Below are 18,165 nucleotides of genomic sequence, written 5' to 3'. Positions count from 1 at the left end.
CACTAATACTAAGAGAGATACATTGGGTCCTGTTTTGTGGAGACTTTTGTTTGGAAAATGCAAGATGCACTATGCAGGTTAAAAAATGCAATCAATATGGAAACCATTTATACAATTATTTAAGAACAATGTAGTATGACCCTAAAATGTTCCTTCTATATTTGAAATGAGGAAAATATACTCCTACTTTGGCCTGTCCCTACAGTGATGTAACAAAAGATGGGCTAAGAGAACCCACAATGTTTGAGAGCATCTACCATTCTGTTTTGACAGGAACTATATGATACTTTGGAGGTAAAGGATAAACAGATCTGCCAGCACTAGGAGGGTGCTGAGGGAGCTCAGTAGGTGTCCGAGGTTGCAGTGGGAGCTGCCTATCTGAGTAGTCCACTAGGCCAGTAGAGATGTTGGACAGGGTTACACATCAAGGAAAGACCTAGCAGAAGAGCCAGTACAGAAATTACCTGAAGCAATGGAGATCTAAGGGAATTTGAGTTGCTAGTACATAAGTACATAAGTAATGCCATACTGGGAAAAGACCAAGGGTCCATCGAGCCCAGCATCCTGTCCACGACAGCGGCCAATCCAGGCCAAGGGCACCTGGCAAGCTTCCCAAACGTACAAACATTCTATACATGTTATTCCTGGAATTTTGGAGTTTTCCAAGTCCGTTTAGTAGCGGTTTATGGACTTGTCCTTTAGGAAACCGTCCAACCCCTTTTTAAACTCTGCTAAGCTAACCGCCTTCACCACTTTCTCTGGCAACGAATTCCAGAGTTTAATTACACGTTGGGTGAAGAAAAATTTTCTCCGATTTGTTTTAAATTTACTACACTGTAGTTTCATCGCATGCCCCCTAGTCCTAGTATTTTTGGAAAGCGTGAACAGACACTTCACATCCACCTGTTCCACTCCACTCATTATTTTATATACCTCTATCATGTCTCCCCTCAGCCGTCTCTTCTCCAAGCTGTATAGCCCTAGCCTCCTTAGTCTTTCTTCATAGGGAAGTTGTCCCATCCCCGCTATCATTTTAGTCGCCCTTCGCTGCACCTTTTCCAATTCTACTATATCTTTCTACTGAGAAGGTATGACCTAAATCCTTCCCCCTCCCCCCCCCCCCAAAAAAAAACATGGTGCCTCCCATTTTACCTAACAGGAAGTCTATCCTGTAGTGTGAGGGACTAAACCATTGTGTATTCCAAACACACACACAGAAGGAGTGTTTTGCCAGTGGAGATTTTTGAATATTTTTGACAGAGGTTTTGCCAATAAGGAGTTTTTGAGGTGCTTTGGATTTGTAGAGATCCACCAGCACAGTACTGAGAGATATGGAATTTTTGGGACCCATATCTTCTAAAAATGCCTTGCAGGAAAAAAAGGAAGAGTTTGGGGTACCTAGCCCAGACCATGAAAAAAGAAAAGGGGGGTCTTACCCAGGACTTCAGAAGAGAGATCCTTCAAGGCACCATTCTGATAAACTCCACTGAACTGTATCTATGTGATTTCCGTCACTTTATATTTTTACTTGTAATTTTTTAAACAAAGGTGCTCCTATTAAAGGTGCTTTTCATAAGGGTATCGGGGTGAGATCAGGCAGTCAAGGCCTTGGGCCACCTACCTTCCCCCATGAATTCTGTTGTGTAACTTATGAGGCTGGCAAATCCACAACCCTCGGTCCACAAAATGAGGAGCTACAGCAATATAACTATTTCCATGATAATTAAATAGCATGAGAACAAAAAAAGATTTCCTGAAATGTAACGTTTGGGATGTCTTTTACAAAGTCGCGCTAGTAATTCCCACGCGGCTTCCTCTCATTTGCCACGCTGCAAATCACTAGTTCGGTTTAGTAAAAGAGGCCCTAAGTTACTTCTGAGACTGACATTTAATCAAATTTTTTGCTGTACAATCTAATGTAACTATGTAGGGAAAGAGAAGTACATAAATACCATGATTAGTTTAGATTTGTGTGTATTAATTTTTATGTCCTTTTATAACTTTACTGTTTTGTTTGCAGTATTTTCTTTTGTACATCTATATTTTAATTTGTTGTAAATTTTAATATCGTAAACCAGTTTAGAATGAATCTGTGATAAGCGGTATATCAAATCAACAAATCAAATCAAATCAGATCCAATCAGTTCCTGCAGTTCAATGATTTCCATACACAGTTCTGGAGATTCTGTCAGGTTTGGACTTCATATTAATCTGATTCTTATGTCAAATACAGGCAAATACACCTGTTTCATATTTGTGTTAGCTATTCCAAAAACTTAAACTAGATCTTTTTGACTTGAGTACCGAATTTGTAAACCAGTGCTGTAGAGTAAAGCTTTATTACAGACCAATGGTGCCCTGGGGGTATGGGCCCCCTCAGTTGGAGCTCAGGCCCCCTCCAAAACCACAGCACCCTCAAATGGCTGATGGGGATGCCAAAGGCCCCACCAGCCAAAGAGATCCACTTCCCAACCCCCCTCCTTGTGCTGCCTTGGCAATGAGGAATTTGGTGGCATGCTTTCAGGTGCTGATCCCAGCAGTCCTCACGCATGCTCTGTTCACATGTAAACTGAAGTTGGCAGCAGGAAAGTATGCCACTGGCTTCCTCGCTGCTGAAGCAGCACCGGGGTGGAAGAGGGATCGGTCAGCAGAACTCTTCAGCTGGTGGGGCTTGGGCATCCCCGCCAGCAAAGGTAAAATTTTTTTAAATGAAATTGTTTTTTATTAGAAAGTTTGTAGCAAAACATATTACGCAATTATTTGTTGATCATGACGGCCTATGCAGGTTACAGTCTTAACATGGGGGAAGGGATGAGGAGAGCAGACAGGAAATGCATGGCCTCCCCAGTCCACTCTTAGGCCTCTCAAAAAATGGGCTGCTGACTACACCACTGTTCCAGATAAAGGTATTATTCCTTGCAGGAATTCAGTGCTTTTCAACCAGGGTTCCCTGAGCATCCCTAAAGACTAACATAGTAAGATAGTAAATGACAGTACTACTACTACTACTTAACATTTCTAAAGCGCTGCCAGGGTTACGCAGCGCTGTACAATTTTAACACAGAAGGACAATCCCTGCTCAAAGAGCTTACAATCTAATGGACAAGTGTAGAGTCAGTCAAGTAGGGGTAGAGCCCAGCAGTGACTGTGTGTGTGTGGAGGAAGCTAAGCAGGGTCAGCCCTGGCTGGGTCCTGGAAGGGTGATCAGCTCACAGTATGTAACTTATGTAACGTATTATTTCATTACACAGGATACCATCTACCTGCGACTCGCCAGATCCAAAACTGATCAGCAGGGAAAAGGTCACACCATTACCCTACATGGCGTCCCTAGTTTGCCCACTTGCCCGCTCGCCAACCTCAAAGCATACCTAAGGATGAGGCCTGCTGGATTGCTTCTTCTCCTACACCTACACCTGGATGCAACTCCGCTCACGCGCTTCCAGTTCACGGCTGTCTTCCGACAAGCTCTCCTCGAAGCTGGCCAGTGCCCCAACAACTACGGGACCCACTCGTTCCGTATAGGCACAGCAACGACCGCCTTTCAACAGGGTCTCCCCCCCCCCCCCATGCCATACAGCGCCTGGGATGATGGCGGTCCACTCCATACCGAACGTACATCAGGCCACAGCATTAAACTTACCATTCCCTTCCCTTTCAGGTCTACAGTTGCGGACAGCTACAGTGTGGATAATTGGCCACTCATACATCACCCATGCCTGCAAGCGCTTGACGTCCCAGAGACCAGGTTTACACCTTGGCCTACATGTAAAAGGAGTAGCGATAACCTGGATTGGCATCCCCAGTATGAGATGGCACCAGCTCCTGCCCGCTGTCCGCCACTTGCTCCTCACAACATCCCAGCCAGATGTCCTGCTCATTCACCTGGGTGGCAATGACATTGGACACACCTCATGCCGCCACCTCATTGCCATGGCCAAGCAGGATCTCCTGCAACTGTCCACCTCTCTAAAAGACACCACTATCCTCTGGTCGGATATCATTCCGCGCTGGCATGGATTCGCTTCCAGACTGTGGTCCAGAGGTGTCACTAAAGTCAACAGATAGCTTGGCATGTGGGTGCAGCATCTCGGCGGCGACAAAATCTGGCACCATTTGGCTTCCCCACTCACCCCAGGCCTCTTCCACCACGATGCTATCCATCTCTCAGAGGTGGCGGACTTCCTCCTCCTTAATGACTTCCAGGAGGCACTAGAGCAACACTTTTGAGGGGGAGCAAGGGGGGGACCCGGGGGCGCTAATTCTCAGGCTCCCCGGGTTGTGGTGGAGGCACCCAAGCCTGGGAACTCTGGGATGTGTTGGAACAACAGCCGAAAGGAAGATCGCCCGATTCAGGCAAAGGGCGGCCTCGCACTGCTCGCAGACCAATCATCTCGCTGGTTCAGGCATGGCAGGTGGGGCTCTGGTCTATGGGGGGCTGCCCCAGGCAGATGGAGGCTGGGCCACGCTGGGGGCGGAGTAAGGCTGGCCGCAGCATGGGCTGGGATGCTTGCTCTCTAGCTGGATAAGCTATGGCGGAGAGCGCAAGCATCCGCAACTGCAAACCCAAGGCTCGGGTGCTTCCTAGGGATTGTTTAATGCTGTGGCCATTTATTCCCAAACCTGTCTCATGTTTGGTCTGTGAGTACGCTAGGGGAAAAGCGAGGGCGGGAGCGAGAGGGAATGCAGCCTGCCTATGTTAAGTAAATGACAGCAGATAAAGAGCAGCATGGTCCATCCAGTCTGCCCAGAAAGATGGCTAGGACAGTTCCTGATGCTCTGTGCATGTCACTTCCCATGTTTGTCCTTAGAGTTGTACCTTCTTCTGTGTGCAGGTAACCCCCCCCCCCCCCCCCCCCCCCGTATACACACAAATATAATTGTCCTCAAGGTTGTAACTACATCTCTGTGCAGGTTAGTTTTCCCCTAACCCAACCCACGCCTCTTTATTTATTTAGAAAAATGTGAACATCAGTTATGGTTTGCTTTAAGAGAAATGACTCTATGTTTATATTCCATGATTTTGACATGTTTATCCCATGTCTTTTGAATGTTATCAGTGCTCCATGTAGTTTTTTCTACACAGTGAAAAGGGAGCAGAGAGAGAGAAGAGGGTTCACAATTTCACAGAATACAACAGGGTTCCTTAACCAAAACAAGTCTGAAAACCACTGGGCATGAAATTCAAAAGCAAATATCTGGACAATGATTGCCATTAACCAGGACCGGAGCTACCTATGTCTATTTAGTGGCATTACATGGATAGTATTACTGAATCCTTCCAAACTGCTTCAGCGCTATCAGGATAGTGGCGGTGGGATATGGAGCAGGAGTGTGGATGGAGTGAGAAGTTATCTGGAGAAAGGTAATATTCAATCGTCTATCCAGTTAAGTTCCCAGATAAAGGGACCCTTCTACTAAGCCGCGAAGGTGCCTACGCACGCCCAATGTGCGCCAATTTGGAGTTAACGCCTGGCTACCGCATGACCCGTGCGGTAATTTCATTTTTTATGTGCGTCCGCTATGTGCATCAGAAAATATATTTTATTTTCTGGTGCGTGGCAAAAATCGGGCAGTAACTCTGACTTGACGCAATTAGGCGATTAGCGCACGGTTAATAGCTGGCGGTAAGGTCACAGACCCAAAATGAACGCACGCCAATGTTAAATTGGCCGCACGTCCATTTTTGGCAAAAGTTTTAAAAAGGCATTTTTTTTTACAGGTGTGCTGAAAAAATGGGTCTGCAGATGACTAAAATGAAACTAGCGCAGTCCATTTTCAATGCACCTTAGTAAAAGGACACCAAAGTTAGATCAGATCTGGATAATTATCCAAATACAATGAATAGTGATTTGAATATTGGAGGAGTCTTGATGGCAGCAGCATTCACCGCTCTACTTCGTTATCTGATAGTGGGGTTCTTTTATTAAGTTTTGGTACGCACTAACACGTGCTTACCGCAGCAGAAATGCCTTACCGTGGGACGCACTTAGGCATAAGTACATAAGTATTGCCATACTGGGACAGACCAAAGGTCCATCAAGCCCAGCATCCTGTTTCCAACAGTGGCCAATCCAGGTCACAAGTACCTGGCAGAAACCCAAAGAGTAGCAACATTCCATGTAGAACCCCAAAGAGTAGGAAGATTCTAGAATTCTAAAGAATAACAAGATTCCATGCAGAATTTCAAAGTGTAGCAACACTCCATGTAGAACCCCAAAGAGTAGCAAGATTCTAGAGTTCTAAAGAATAACAAGATTCCATGCAGAATTTCAAACTGTAGCAACATTCCATGTAGAACCCCAAAGAGTAGCAAGATTCCATTTAGAATCCCAAGTACATAAGTACATAAGTATTGCCACATTGGGACAGACCAAAGGTCCATCAAGCCCAGCATCCTGTTTCCAACCGTGGCCAATCCAGGTCACAAATACCTGGTAAGATCCCAAAAAAGTACAAAACATTTTATGCTGCTTATCCCAGAAATAAGAGGTGGATTTTCCCCAAGTCCTCGGTAATTGTTGGACTGCCGCGTGCTAACCATGCACTAATAAATAAAATTTATTTTTTTAGTGCAGGCTTGGGTCTATGGGCGTGCCTGGAGGTGGAGAGTGGGCATGTCCTGTACTAACTGGTTAGTGCAGCGACATTGCCATCCACTAACCAATTAGCATGTGGGTAGTGCGTGAGCCCTTACCACCTACAAAATAGATGGCAGTAGGAGGCTCCCGCACTAATGGCCTCGCGCTTATGGGAAACTTAGCATGTGAACATTAAAACTGAAAATTTGAAAAGTCGGCCATTTTACCCCGTGGTAAAAATGGACTTAGCACATGAGAATGACCCGGGTATGGATGCGCTATGGCCACTTTTTACCACAGTTTGGTATAAGGGCCCCAATGTTTAATTTAATCAACATGGCCAGCGTTAAAAAAAAAACACTGACCAAGATAGCAGAATATCGACTATTTAAATCTATATATGTATGTATAGACAATAAAAAACTTCACATTAAGCCTATTCTTTTCATATGTTTGGCACTAAGTAGCAAAAATTGTTTCTCTGAATATATTGGATGATATTTTTGCTCCTTATTTAAACCCAGGCTTCTTCATTAATCACAACCTATTTATAGAAGGAGTCAAGGAAATCCAAGAAAATATTATCAGTTGGGTGATTTAAAACTTGGGAACAGCAATGACATTATTACCTTCAAAGTATCTCCATTCCAGCATACTTCTATCTGTATCTCTAAAAAAAAATATGTGAACCCCCCCCCCCCCACCGCTGCAACCGCACCCCCCCCCACCGCAACCACAAACACCCCCGCCGACGCAACCGCAACCCCCCCGCTGCCGCCACAACCACTGCAAAGACCCTCCCCCTTGTTTGCTGGCGGGGGGTCCCCAACCCCCACCAGCCAAAGAGTCTTCTTCAGCGCCTGCAGACTCTGGCACCTTTGCTGTGTGATGATCTGTTTCGAACTCCTGACGTCATGCACCGTGCACGTCCTGTATGTAGCCCTGTGCAGGACGTAAGGCGTCAGAAACAGATTATCACACAACAAAGGCGCCGGAGTCGACCGGCGCTGAAGAAGACTCTTCGTCTGGCAGGGGTTGGGGACCCCTGCCAGCAAACAAGGTACCTGGGGGGGGGGTTTGCGGCTGGGGGGGGTCAATTGTAGAGGGGGCCAGGGCTTAATCTGTGGGGAGTCCATGCCCCCGTGGACCCACGTAGCTATGCCCCTGCTCCGCACACCCCCTTGCTTGCAGGAGGGGTATGTACGCTGTCCCGGGGAGGGGGTTGCACTGCCTGGGGGGCTCTCTATATAAGGTAGGTACGCTCTGTGCCTGTCCCTCACTATTGAAAATGTGACAGTGAAATAGCACCCTCCCCCCCCCCCCCCCCCCCCCCCCCCACTGGCAGGACTGTAGGTGGAGGACTCCTGCTTAGCTTAGAGGGAACAATGATAATACCTAGAGCCGTTTTTCGCACCAAACTTTGGGTGCAAGGATTTATACCAACTGAAACCTGGTGTAAATCCTGGCGTGGATCCCTGGCATTCAATAATACTGTACACATCTTTAGCGACCTGTCCATGCCCCTCCCATGTCCACACCCCCTTTTGAGATGCACGCCATATGATTTGCACACAGATCTTTATAGAATAGTGCATAGCAAGATGCACGCACAAATCCAAATTGTTGCCAATCAATGCCAATAATTGATTGTTAACACCCAATTATTGCTGCTAATTGGCTCATTAGCCAATTTAGTTGCATGCATATCTCAGGACAGAGCACAATTTTGTGCATGTAAATTTGCACATCATTTATAGAATCTGGGGGATAATTTTTATTTTTAATGAAATGTTTTACAATTTACACCAAGCAATAAGAACTTGTACAGAAATCAAGAGGAATAATTAAACCTGGAGTTGAGAACAACTGCCAATTAAGGAAGAAGAAATAGCATTAAGTCCACATTTTGGGGATAGAGTACAAGAGGAAAAGCAAAAGCACTTGCCGCATGGCCATTTTGGGGGGGGGGGGGGGGGGGACCCTTACCGCCACTCACTGAGGTGGCAGTAAGGGTTTACCACCACCCACTGAGGTGGCGATAAGGGCTCTCGCGCTAACCCGGTGGTAACTGGGCAGTGAGCGGCACTGCCTGATTACTGCTATATTTTTGTAGCGCTGGATGTGAAGCGTTTGTTTACGCTTTCTAACAATAATAGAACTAGGGGACACAAGATGAAATTAGAATGTGGTAGGTTGAAAACAAATTGGAGAACGTTTTTCTTTACTCAGCGTGTGGTTAGACTCTGGAACTCATTGCCGGAGAAGGTAGTGACGGCAGCTGGCCTTGCTGAGTTTAAAGGGGGTCTGGACAGATTCCTGAAGGAAAAGTCCATTGATTGTTATTAAATTCTGGATTTTTGCCAGGTTCTTGGGGCCTGGATTGGCCGCTGTCGGAGACAGAGTGCTGGGCTTGATGGACCTTTGGAGGCTCATTTTCAAAGCACTTGGCCTCCCAAAGTTCCATAGAAACCTATGGAACTTAGCCTCCCAAAGTGCTTTGAAAATATGCCTCTTGGTCTTTTCCCAGCGTGACAGTGCTTATGTACTTATGTGACGACGCACTAGGGATGGGAAGTACTGCCGGGCTGCTGCGGTAGCCCAGCGATATTTACTGTTTAGTGAGCAGTAAGCCCATGTTGGGGACCTAAGGGCTAGATTCTAGGCGCATTTGATAGAATCTCTTCGCATTTCATAGAGATATCTAGGCGTATTCTATTAGACATGCCTTGGGCCAGGTGGACACACCTATATTTAGGTGCATCCATTTACGCCAGTGAAAAGCTGGTGTAAATGCATGGCGCTTACATCTACGCGCGCTGGCTTAATTCTATAACCGTGCGTGTAGATGTGATTGATAAGCCCGGCATGCCCACACTCCTCCGATCACTGTGCTCCCTTTTTAGCTGTGCGTGTGAGAAGTTACTTGCGCTTCTTTATAGAATACGCCTAACAAAGCGTGCACGTGAATTCCACTTAAATCCAATTAGTAATGATAAGTAATTACTCCTGATTATACCCTCCCAATCTCAAACAGTCTGAAAATTTTTGGGGTCACATTGGATAGCCATCTGTCACTTGATAGTCAAGTTAAGCAGATTACGAAAAGAATGTTCTTATCATTGTGGAAGCTTAAACGCATCAAACAACTCCTGCCAAGAGATATATTTTGAACCCTGATGCATTCATTGGTGCTAAGCCACACCTGTTTTTAAATCTATGCTGAAAGCTCACCTTTTCACTATTGCCTTTGGCTCCTGACCGCTACTCATTTGCCCTCCTCCTCCCTGCTCCTCTTTACCCTGTAATTTCCCTTGCCCGTAATGTCTTGTCTGTCCGTTTTACCTAGATTGTAAGCTCTTTGAACAGGGACTGTCTCTCTATGTCAAGTGTTCAGCGCTGCGTGCGTCTGGTAGCGCTTTATAAATGCTATTAGTAGTAGTAGTAGTAGTGGGTTGTATGCTGGCTGTACACACTATATTCGGAAGAAGCTCCAGACGGTTCAAAACACCACGGCCAGGCTTATCTTTGGAAAAACTTGCTTTCATACTGCTCGGCCTCTCCGTGAGCGTCTTCACTGGCTACCCATCAAAGACCGCATTGAATTCAAAATCTGCGCCTTAACACATAAGATCATTTACGGAGAAGCACCAGTTTACATGTGTGATTTGATAAGATTTACCTCCTAGAAATTCATCGGTGTCGTCTCGTACTTATCTCCTTCTGCACTATCCTTCCTGCAGGAATCTAAAGTACAAGACAATCTAAGCTTCTTCCTTTTCGTTCATCAGCCCGCACTCCTGGAATGCTTTGCCGAGACTACTGAAAGAGACATCGGACCACCCAACATTTAAAACATTGCTAAATACTTTTTTGTTTAGTAAAGCTTATCCCAAAGACCTCATTACTTTTTAATCCCCCATTTCCGTTTTGATTGATTTCCCGTTTTTTTGCCTTCTGTCTGCTTCCCTTTTGTTGTTCCTGTTTTCCCATCCGTATTCTCCTATTTAGCTGCTTTCGTTACTGTATTTGTTAATTTTCTATAATTACTATATCCTGCTGTATTATGTTTTGATGTATTAACTTTGTTAGCCACATTGAGCCCGCACTAGCTGGGAAAATGTGGGATATAAGTGAACCAAATAAATAAATAAATAAATAAATAAATACGTGGGCGTTATCTTGGGTGCTTCTGAAGGCTGAGTTGAGAGCCACTGATATAGGCTGATAGGTGTCCTTAAGCCAAATGTCTGACTTGGGAATGAAGGCAGAATAAAATATTACAACTTTTCCACTAGACAGAAAACTATAACATCGGTGTAGACGCTCAATTTCAGTTACATTTTTTCTTCTCAATTCTCTGGGGCACATTATTCTGTTTAATTTCTAGGACATTTATTGTAATCATGTTAATCAGGCTGAACTTTTTTACATATGAAGGTAATTTCCTGTTCAATTGCAATCACGAATTAATGTTTATAAATTAGTGGTACATTCTAACCTTTTTCTTAGCATGGTACTTAAGTCAGCATGATATCACATCAGTGAGCCAGAGAACAATGCCATGATTTTCCTCTCTTTTATTTTTATCGACTGTCTGGAAGTCTGCTGTGAAAAATTTAGAATGCTATTTAAATTCAGAGTCAGAATGTGTCCCTGTGTATAACACAATTTGTTGTTAACAGCAATGCTTCTCCATTTTGTCATCTTCAATTGATACGTTTCTAGCCGTTCTGTGGTTGTGTGAGGATTTAAAAGAAGGCACAGTGAGCTGTATTAACAAACATTTTCTGAGGAAGACAAGTCGACCAATGATAAGTATCATTACTGGATAGTGTGCTGCCAAAGGTCAAGGTGATTTATCTTTCAGTCACATGAAAATAACAGACATGGAGGGGCATACTCGAATGGGGTATCCTTGCAGGATGTCCCCACGAAGAAGCGGGAAAACCCGTATTATCGAAACAAGATGGGCGGCCATCTTTCGTTTCGATAATACGGTCGGGGACGCCCAAATCTCAACATTTAGGTTGACCTTAGAGATGGTTGACATAAATGTTGAGATGGTCGACCTTAGAGATGGTCATCCCCGGTTTTCGGCAATAATGGAAACTGAGTTTGCCCATCTCAAAAACGACCAAATCCAACTCATTTGGACGTGGGAGGAGCCAGCATTTGTAGTGCACTGGTCCCCCTGACATGTCAGGACACCAACCGGGCACCCTAGGGGGCACTGCAGTGGACTAACTGATGCACTAACTGAACGTAAAAAGCCCTTCCCTTACTGATCCCTTAGCAATTCGGAAAGGAGCGGGCATGCATGAAGGAAATCGCATGCAAATGAGCTGCTCGCTGTTAGCTCATTTGCACACGATTTCCTTCCTAAGGAGGGGAAGCCAGTGCACAGCAGCCAAGCGTTATGCGTGGCTGCTCTGCGAATGCCAAAGACGGCTTCATACATGCAGACAAGCTGCATGTATAACAGCTGTCCTACAACCTTAAAAAAAACACGTCCAGGTGAAAATATCCAAGTGCTTGTCAGGGACTTTTTTTTTGTTTGTTTTTTTGAGTATGGGTGAAAGACATCCAAGTGTTAGGTGCCTTTGCTATGCCATTGTACCTGTGATGGGCAGTTGTGAGAAGGATGTCCATGCCTTTGCTATGCCTCTGACACCCCCTTTATTTAATTTGGATTTTGAATTACAAGTAGCAGCAGTGGGATTTGAACTGGCCACCTCTGGATTGCAAGACCAGTGCTCTAACCACTAGGCCACTCCTCCACTCCCTTGAAATTTGGCCATTCCTGGGGGGGAGGGAGGGGCAGTTCAGGACATCCAAAATGTTTGAAAGAAGGACGTCCACGCCTTCACTATGCTTCTGCTGATACACACACACCTCCCCCCCCTCCCAGAGACCTGCATACTGCTGCGATGGTCCTGAGTATGATATTTGAGGCTGGCAAAAAAAGTTTTTAAAGTTGTTTCTTGCAGGGTGGGAGGGGGTTAGTCACCACTGGGAGAGTCAGGGGAGGTCATCCCCGATTCCCTCCAGTGGTCATCTGGTCAGTTCGGGCACCTTTTTGAGGCTTGGTTGTAAGAAAAAAATGGACCAAGTAAAGTCGTCCAAGTGCTCGTCAGGGACACCCTTCTTTTTCCCATTATCGCTAGAGGATGCCCATCTGTTAGGCATACCCCAGTCCCGCCTTCGCTATGCCTCCGACACACCCCCAGGAACTTTGGTCGTCCCCACGACGGAAAGCAGTTGGGGACGCCCAAAATTGACTTTCGATTATGCCGATTTGGGCGACCCTGAGAGAAGGACGCCCATCTCCCAATTTGTGTCGAAAGATGGGCGCCCTTCTCTTTCGAAAATAAGCCTGATGGTGGAACAGTACCACAAGCACTAATGCAACTAGAACTAGATGTTGGCTGCATTTATGTTTTGTTTAAATTTTCCTGGGCACTCCACAGATACATTTTGGCCATCTGCTGATATTCAGCAGCAATGAACCGGCTTGTGCCACTGAATATGAGCACTGACTGCTAAACTAACAGATATTTTTTTTGAGCAGTCCGGGCAGGAGTGGCTCAATGCAATCTGCCACCTGAGGTGAGGGATGAGATGCTGCCCCTGGCCTCCCCGCCATCCCCGAGTCAACATCTCTTTGTTCACACTCTTTTTTTCTCTCCCTCCCTCCCCGCCCCCCGGCCATGGTCTGGCATCTCCCCCCTTCCTTTCTGAACCCCATTGCCCGCATCTACCTTCTTCTATTGTTTTCCAAACGTTGTCATCGGTAGAAATTCCCATAGGCTGCCCTGCCGCCGGCACCGGCCTCGTCTCTCTACTGTGGCCCACCTTCGAGGAAACAGGAAGTTATGCTTTAAGAGCTGGGCTACATTAGAGAGAAGAGGCCTGTGTTGGTGGCAGGGCAGCCTATGGGAATTGCTGCCACCGCTGACTTTTGGAAAAATAAAAAAAAGGTAGATCCGGGGAAGAGGGTTGAGGAAGGGTGGGGGGAAATGCCAGACTGTGGCTGGTGTGGGGGGATGCCACTCCACGAAGAGTGCCGCCCAAAGCCCCCGCCTCAGTTGGCCTAATGCTAGGGCTGCCACTGAGTCCAGAGGCACAGTAGACACATACAGTTAAGTGCCCCTTAACCACCTATATTAAGCGACCATATTGAACTGAATAAAAGTCAGTCCTATCTTTATCTGGTGTCACTTAGGGCTCCTTTTACTAAGCGGCAGTAAGCCCAACACGGGCTTACCGCTCGCTATACAGGAAGTATCGCCGGGCTACTGCAGCAACCCAGCGGCACTTTCCACCCTTAGCACGCCGGCAGTTCGGGAGCCCTTAATGGGTGGCGGTGAGGGCCCCCCCCCTTAAATGGCCGCCCAGCCATTTCCTGTAGGAAAGCGAGACTTCCCTTTTATCAGCTATGGTAAAATGGGGCCTCGGCGCACGTGTAAAACACTCACCGACGCCAGCGCCAGCCCCCTTTTGTTGCAGCTTGGTAAAAGGGGCCCTTAGGCAATTAATTGCTGAACATTGTATTTAACTGCATAAGAAACAGCCGTCCGCATATTAATGCCAGTGCCTGGACATTGCCCAGCACTGAATATACAGAACTAACCGGTGGGTCTCCAGCACCCCTAAAAGCCCCTAGCATCCCCTCAAATACCCCTGGTGGCTCAGTGGGCTGCGAGTCACCCCACCCCCTGACTTGGTAGTCTAGCGACCCTCTTCCCCACCCCTCTACCTTCGTTGGAGGAGGGAGGTGGCCTCCCTCCTCTTCCATTGGCGCCCCCTCAAAAATGGGGGCACCCAGCCATGCCCAGTGGATCCTGGGATGAACTTGGTGGGGCTTCACACCGTATACGGGAGAAACTCAGGCACAATTCTCCCGTACTTTACCCTATAATCAGAGATAATAGCATGCTTAAATCTGCATGCTATTATCTCTAATCATAGGGCCGGTAAAGCCCCACACTGCTCCAGCGCTATTTTAAGAGCACTGTTTGGAACAGCACGGGGCTTTCGATCATCTGTCCATTATTGTCACCACAAAATCAATAATCCCTGCCCAGTGCAGCAGGGGCGTAGCCAGACTTTGACGGGAGGGGGGGTCCAGAGCCCGAAGTGAGGGGGCACATTTTAGCCCCCCCCCGGGTGCCGCCGACCCCCCCCCGCCATTTTTGACCCCTCCTGCCGCCACCACCACCTTTGACCCCCCCCACCGCCAACCCTTTCGACCCCCTCTTCCCGCTGCCGCAACCCTCCCCCGCCGCCGCCGTCGGGTACTTTTGCTGGCGGGGGTCCCCAACCCCCACCAGCCGAAGTCCTCTTCTCCAGCGCGGCCGTGTTGCTGATCTGCAAGGGCAGGCTTCTGTTTCTGCGAGTCTGACGTGCTGCACGTACGTGCAGGACGTCAGACTCGCAGAAACAGAAGCCTGCCCTTGCAGATCAGCTACGCAGCTGCGCCGGAGGACTTCGGCTAGCGGGGGTTGGGGACCCCCGCCAGCAAAGGTACCCGACAGCAGCAGGGGAGGGTTGGCGGCAGGAGGGGGGATCGTAGGGGTTGGAGGCGGGGGGGGGGGGGTAGGGCCAAATCTACGGGGGCCCATGCCCTCATGGCCCCACGTAGCTACGCCCCTGCACTGCATCAACAGCAGCAGCAGAAAGATGCCTTCTTGAATTCAAGGTACACCAGGAGACATCTTGTTTGACGTAGGCTACAAACATTAAACTAATATGGATCTCTAGTACCCAGATCAACTTTTCTAAAAATCACTAATTTTGACTCTTTGACTTTTCATCTATGACATCAGTTAAAAAAAAATAAAAAGAAAACAGTTGCACAGTGTTTTATATTGTTTCTGGGGCATCTTAGCCTTTCATTCCTTATCTTCGCACCTCAGCTTAAGCAAACAAAATGAAACCAGTGGAACTAATAACACTGTAGTTTCCCTGTTTGCTTATTCACAGTGGTTCTTTGCCATCAAACCTCGCTCCAGTAGCCATCCTAATTGCTTTCTAGAAATAATCCCATATCATCTGACTGAAGCAGAGTACTTCAAAAGTTAGTTTGAAGACTCATGCATGCAATTTTTGAAAAAAAACCAAACAAACCCCAAACAAACCAAACATATTTAAACCGTACTGTGGTATATGATTTTCTGCATTCTTTCTTATGATTAGTTATTTAAGGGGCAATTTTACTAAGCTGCAGTAAAAAGTGGCTTTAGGGGTCCCTTTACTAAGGTGCGCTGAAATATGGCCTGGGCTAGTGTAGGCGCAAGTTTTAGATGCGCGTAGAATCATTTTTCAGCGCACCTGTAAAAAAAAATGCCTATTTTGGGGGGAGCCTTAAAATGGACGTGTGGCAAAATGAAAATTGGCACGCATCCGTTTTGGGTCTGAGACTTTATCGCCAGGCATTGACTTAGCGGTAAAGTCTCATGCGTTAACCGGGTGGTAATGGTCAATGCGTGTCCAAATGCCGATGATCGCCTGCACGCCAGAAATTAAACATATTTTCTGATTCTTGTATCGGACACGCGTCAAAAAAGAAATTACTGCCCGGGCCATGTGCTAGCCGGGTGGTAACTAGGAATTGAAGCACGTTGGGCGCATGTAGATGTTAATGTGGCTTAGTAAAAGGGCCCCTTAGTGCACTCTTATGTAGGTTTTATTGAGTGTGATAAGCGCTTTTTTAGTACAGCTGTAAAAAAAATGGCCTTTTAATATTTTTTATATTAATGACCATGTGCTATTACCATTAGTGCAGAGCAGAGGCGTAGCCAGACCATACGGTGGGAGGGGGCCAGGGCCCGAGGTTGGGGCACATTTTGAGTGCTACCCCGCCGCCACCCCCCCACCACCAAGCATCGCCTCACCTCCCCGCCACCGCCTCCCCTCACCTCGCACCCCCATCACCTCACAAATACCTTTGTTGGCGGGGATCCCCAACCCCCACCAGCCGAAGCCTTCTTCAGTGCCGTCTCTGGCACAGCCGCGTTCCTGCCCTGGTCTTCTTGCTCTTCCTGTCCTGTGCACGCTGACGCTCCTTCTCAGTTTCAAAGGACAGGAGGAGCAAGAAGAGCAGGGCAGGAACGTGGCTGCGCCATAGACGGCGTTGGAGGAGGCTTCGGCTGGCACATACAATGAGAAACAACGCCACACTGAGCAGGAGAACGCGTGGGTCGCCCTTTGTTTTCGCAAAATTAGCAGCGAGGTCACGACGAAATCCAAGGCAACCAACGAAATCCGAGACAAATTTTTCACGGAAAAAATCGACGAAAACCGAAACCAATGATAACCGGAGTCAACGAAAACCAAGGTATTACTGTATATTAAACTCTTGCATAAACATATGCTAGTAAATGGCAAAATTCCACCTAAGCACTATTTCGTGCGCATAGGGCCAGATTCTATAAATCACTCTCAAAAATGGACACTTACGAAGCTTGTGCCCTTTATAGAATCATGCTTAGTGCTGATTCCTGTACCCAGACTTTAAGTACCAGACTTACACCTGCCGAAACCAGATGTAAATGCTAACTCTCAAGTTAGGTGTGCTGAGCTAATATTCTATAACTACACGTGAAACTTTTTGGAATGAAGACGTCCCCCTTTTGAGATACACGCTATGGGGCTTAGGAGTACTGCCGAAAAGAATAGTGGACAGCCAAATGCATGCGCAAATTCTAATGAGTGCCAACTAACTTCAGTAATTGGTTGTTAGCATCCAATTATTGACGGTTAACAGCTTGTTAGCCAATTAATATGCATGTGCATGGGAACCAACTCTGTGGGTGCTTGAGCACCCCCAATATTCCTTGCATGTGTCCAGAGAGGGGTTATTTCCATTAGGCTTAGCACCCCCAATAATTTTGAAAAGTTGGCTCGCATGTGTATCTCGGGACCTCACCCAAATTTGGGCATGCAAATCTGGGCGCCATATACAGAATTTGTGGGATAACTTATAGAACACTATAGGGAGTCATGTGATGGTGTGAGCGGCTCTGGATGCAGGCTGTGAGAGCTGCCTGGGAGTCCCCCTTTCAATCTCTAAAATCAATCACTAGACCTATTTCAAGCCTCAGAAGATTAGCACAGTAAGTCACTGCATGCTTATGGACAAATATTTAACATGTTCGGGAAGTGGAATGGCGGCAAAGCTGCAGCGCAGAGATTAGCCTCACCATCTTCCTCGCAGACTGAGGAACCCAACACATTACTGTCGGAGATCACAGAAGCTGTTGTCAAAGTGTTGGACACTAGATTCACCCAACTTTCTGAACAAATTGCGAGACTCTCACAAATTACCTTGGAGTTAACCCGATGAGCGGGGGAGCAAAATGTAGAATGGCAGAACTAGAGGATATATCACAGGCCCACTTCACAGATTTAGCGCGATTGGAGGTTGGTCCAGTTCCAGCAAGAAAAAATAGATGATCTTGAAAATGATTAAGGCGGGATAATCTCAGGATTATTGGATTTCCAGAATCGGTGCTGGAGACCTCACTATGCACAACTTTGGAGAACTGGTTATTGGTGACTTTCCCAGAGACCAGCGGGGGGCACC

General features: G+C 46.9%; 1 protein-coding gene and 1 long non-coding RNA gene across 2 annotated transcripts in view; both read right to left on the bottom strand.

Moving 5' to 3' along the window:
• The window catches only part of TENM1 (teneurin transmembrane protein 1), a 696,753-nt gene that overhangs the window by 333,872 nt on the left and 344,716 nt on the right, over positions 1-18,165 (bottom strand). The gene's annotated exons all lie outside the window — the stretch shown is intronic.
• Positions 1,504-16,181, bottom strand: LOC115474677. The gene is made up of 3 exons (XR_003942887.1): positions 16,095-16,181; positions 3,539-3,541; positions 1,504-1,514 (listed from the first exon to the last, which is right to left on the bottom strand). It is a non-coding gene; the product is annotated as an uncharacterized LOC115474677 (long non-coding RNA).

This window comes from Microcaecilia unicolor, chromosome 7 (assembly GCF_901765095.1).
Source record: "Microcaecilia unicolor chromosome 7, aMicUni1.1, whole genome shotgun sequence".
NCBI lineage: Eukaryota > Metazoa > Chordata > Amphibia > Gymnophiona > Siphonopidae > Microcaecilia > Microcaecilia unicolor.
Note: the sequence above shows the minus strand (reverse complement) of the source record. Positions and strands in the feature narration are given on the sequence as shown.